This window comes from Alligator mississippiensis, chromosome 2 (assembly GCF_030867095.1).
Source record: "Alligator mississippiensis isolate rAllMis1 chromosome 2, rAllMis1, whole genome shotgun sequence".
NCBI lineage: Eukaryota > Metazoa > Chordata > Crocodylia > Alligatoridae > Alligator > Alligator mississippiensis.
The window spans coordinates 39638277-39642996 of record NC_081825.1 but is presented as its reverse complement, the minus strand read 5'-3'; positions in this window follow the sequence as shown (position 1 = coordinate 39642996).

Genomic DNA, 4720 nt, shown 5'->3' with positions numbered 1-4720 from the left:
CCACCATCTCCCTACATGCTCCCTAAACACAGAGCAGTGCATAGGTACAGTCTAGTGCAGGCTCCTCAGAGGCTGCCATTTCAGAGCCTCATCTGAACTGGCACCTGGGGCTAGTTCCCCACTTACCCACCCCTTGTTACACTATTGGCCCATGGGCAATCTAGCTTGCATTTCTAAAATTTTCATTTCCCATGGCAGTGAGCCCTTGGCAAGCCACTATGTTATGCATACTGTTTCCAGGAGAAGCAAACAGTGCTACACACCTCTCATCTGGCCTGTGCAATGGAACCACTCCCCTGCTTTCTGTTTCTGGCTGCCTCCTAGAAGTCTTTTGGTTTGTGTTCTCTTAAGGTGTCCAGAGTAACTATCACCTCTAGATTTTTACCCTCATTCATGACCAGGAGTCCTATGGCAACTGCTTTCATAGCAAAATATAGTAGGAAAATAGTTCATGTATTAAAAAAAAAAAAAAAAAAATGTTTTCATGTGATATAGCAGCTAGAAGGAAAAGGAACTAGGCACCATGTAATCAGCCAGCTGTCTGCAGACACTGGTTTGATAACCAATGCCTGAAGCCATTGTGTTAAATCAAACAGAACAGGATCATATACTACCCTTGGTTACACGTGCAGAACTTGCTGAAATCAACGACAGTTGAGTGTTGCATAACCACAGGTAGAGCTTGACCCACAAGTTGTTTGTATAACCCATAATTTATACTTCCTGCATTAGGTAAACTAGGAATAATATACTATACAGCCTACTATATCAATTGCTTGCAATATAGCTTCTGCTATGACTAAACTTCGTTTGCATTTCAGGATTTGTGCCCTTACACATTAGTATAGAACAATTGGTACATTCAAGAAGCGTAAATGGTATTTATGAAATTTCATAAGTTGTGATTAAGATGGAATGCACATTGCATTCTCATATTGGCCTTCCTTCTGTTGCAATACAGGTTTCCCTCACTTTATGCTGTACGTGAGTTCCTGGAAAATGGCGCACAATTTGAATTTGCATAAAAGGAACCCCACTTTACAATGTAACAAATAGGGATACATTCCAAGACCTTAACTGTACTGCCCCCAGACCCATTTCTACCACTTTTACAAGACAATTTTGGTACTCGCCAACAGCGGACAGTACACACAAACACACGGGGGTGATGATGAATGCTTAGTTGGTGTGAAGAGAGAGAGAGAGAGAGTGGTGAAGGGTCTCCAATTTTGTCTCCAGTGTTAGCGAAGTTCTCTTGCGCTTCACTGATGGAGCAGGGAGAGGGATGGGAGATAAGGTAGCGGGATGCTTAGAAACCATAATGGGGATGGCAACTGCAGAAACGTGTCAGACGATGAGTGAGAAGCACAGACCCACACAGGAGACTATATTTTGGTGCGTGTTACTCCCACAATGCACCTCACAAAGCAGCTGACTGCAGGCTTCCACAACACCGATTGCGTAAGAGTGAATTTACATCGCATAAAAATGAATTTTTGGTATAAAAAGGGTCGTCTCATAAGAGCGAATTTGCACATACAGAACCCGCATAAAGCGAGGGAAACCTGTACTGTAATTGCCATCCAGTATGTAGACCCTTTCACTCTCCTGGCCATAGTACTATTGTCTTGTAGTAAAAATAATTTAGAAAGGCTAAGATGCACCATATTTTCATAGTGAGTATTTTGTTAATGAGTTAATACTTATGGTATCAAGTCAGCCAGTCAAGGGACAAAAATATTTGTAGTAACTGGCATTCAGTGATGCCAAAACATCCATTGGCCAGAAAAAAACCCAAACAAAACCAACCCACATAACCCTAACACCAAAGTTCAAAATGATTGCTAATATATCAAGAGCAACACAGGGGACAAGTGCTTATACAACAGTGCGACAGACAGGATTCGCAGGACTGGTCGCTACTGCGGCCTGCTTGCCTGTCTGGGCAGTCTGCCTGCCCCTCTCACCTTTGATGGAATAAATGTTTAGTTTAGGGGAGAGAATGCCCCTTTTTTCTATCCTGGGGATAAGGGTTTTAGCCACACCTCCAACCTCCCCCTTAGCGTGTCTGAAGCCTCACAGGTGCTATTATTTCTACCAGCCCTGAGCCCCTCTGGTTCTATGGGCTCCCTGTGCCCTTGTATCTGAACCCCTCTGGCTCTAGAGCACAAAATGAGGCCTCCAAACCTCCCCTGTTAGCCTCATCCCAGTCCTCCTAATGTAGACAGAAACACAAACCAAAGGCTGTAATTTGCTTATCACTGACAACACAAGTACTATGCCCCTTCCCTACTGCATTCTCTCTAGCTTAAGTACCTGGGAGGTTCCTAGGTGGATCTCACTGCACTAAGGAACAAAGCAGACAGCATCAGTTCTCCAACCACTTCCACTTGCAGGAGCTCATTCGTTTGTTTGTTCTCTTGCTCGCTCGCTCTCTGGTGGCTGCTAGAGCTTTTTCTTGGTGACTCCAGCCTGTAACTTATCTCAGCCAAAACCCTGCCACCAGCCCATCATGTGGTTCCTACAGGTGTTCCCTTTTGCCTCCTTAGACTGTTTCTCCAGCAACCGCAGCTGGAGAGCCCTGCAGAATGAGCAGAGCTCTCTGGCCAGGCAGCCTCATCCTTAAACTAGCAGGGACCCTTTAGTGCCCTGCTACAAACAGCATTGCACAAGAGCATATACAGTGAGCAATTGTTCTGATCTCCTTTCATTCTGATATGTTGGATGTGCCATCTCCAAAATTGACATGTAGCAGCTTTTTACTTATGCATTCACAGAAATATATGGATTATGGATTTGTTTTCAGTATTATTCACTAAATTTTAACTTCTTTAGTAACACAGGGTCAAATTCTCTGCTACTGAAGTTAATCTAGAGTGAGTTACCATACCAGTTTACAACTGGTAAGAACTGGGCAGTTTATTCCTTCAGGATACCATAACCTAGTACTACATTGGAATCCACAGCTGAATCTCTTTGACTGATAACACTTCATATTCCAACCTCATTTATTTGAATCTTAGGCTCCGTAATTTGCATGTCCTACTGTTATCTTGGCTGTCTGGAGATAGAAGTATAGTTTCTAACATAACTGAGTTATATTCAAGATCATGAACATCAAAGCCAAAACATTAAATTGGCAGCAGACATGGCTTGCCAAGCAAAGTTAGGACTTGAATTTAGGGGTGATGTGTTTACAGAAGCCAACCTGTGGAGGAAGTAGGCAGCCAGACATTATTCAGGCCGGAGCCTTGGTGCTGTTTTCATATTTATCTTCAAGAAGAGAGAGTTATGGCTATCCAATGTGGACATGACAAATGCACGGGTTACAGAGCCTATGCTGTTGCCTAGGAGTAAAAAGAAAAAGTTACCTAAGCAGCAGGAGGTAGAAGGTGGTTTTCTTTATTCATTGTCTGTTTATAATTACCTAGGGTTATTATGATGAGTCAAACAGGATTAAAGGTTTTACATCCTTTTGAAAGACAATGGGAGCACTTACTGCACAGGAAGGGCTAGGGACAGCACCCCAGCTGGTTTCTCAGTTTTTATCCTCTTCCAAACAATTGGGGCTTGCCCAAACTGAGTTGAAACCACCCATGCCTCATCAACCACTTGTCTCTTGGAAGTACAGCAGAGTATCAATAGTTGTATTAATTTGTAGTATTAATTGCCTCTATAGTGTCTCCAGTGTATATTATTGCCAGCAAAGTTGGTGGCTTCTTGGTATTTCTTTAACAGATCCCATACAAGCATTGAAGAGAAGAGACAGCATGTATCTCTATGGGATCCCCCAAGATCCTGATTGTCATTCTCTAGTTTCTGCTAGATAGGAAATGTTGGAATCATAATAATGCCTTGTCAGCTGCTCCAGAGTGGTAGAGACCTTAATATTACCTTTCATATTGTGTTGAAGGAAAGACAGAGCCAGTTGTACAAGCATGAAACATGAAGATAAGGTCTGGTCTAATTTGTTATTTTCTACCTTTGTTATTTCCATTCATAGTCAAATATTTTGTAAAATCTTATGAGAATTCTTCAGAGCAGTTTGTGGTTGAAGTTGATGTCTGAACCATATAGTCTGGAGTGTTAGTCAGGGAATAACATGAAATAGCTTATATTCAACTATTTTCTGCAGTGATTGTGGAAGGGAACTGTATTTTGTGTCCCTAGGGTTCTGATTTTCTTGCTGTTTAATCTGTAAACCATGGTTATGCTGTTCTCAGTTAGCATGAGGAAACCAGTGCCTTGATGATAGGCTTCTATGAGAGCAATCCTTGCTTGGTTGCACTGTTGTACTCTTGTATTAAATCAGTTGGTTCCTCTTTCAGTCTCTAGGCCAAAATGAAAAATGTCCTGGAAGCTTAGTTTCTCAAAATCCTCTAAGATTTATCACATTCAGCATTGTCCCCTAAAGATTCTTTTGATATTAGGTGAATTATGTCCATCTTTTTTATAACTGTTAGTCTCTTGCATGATGTAATATAATACTTTTGCTTTTTGTATTTTTTTTAAATTTTTAATGCAAAGCCAAAGATAACTTTTCTTTGGCTCAATTATTTGACTTTGCCCTCTCTATTCTAATCATTGGAGCTGGAAAATTATATATCCTTGCTGCAAGAAGTCCTGACATTTCAAAATTTCTTTTCGTTCTGAACTGGAATGAAAGATAACATTTAGAATTTTTTTATGGAGCAGAAATTTTGAAAAAAATGGATTTGGA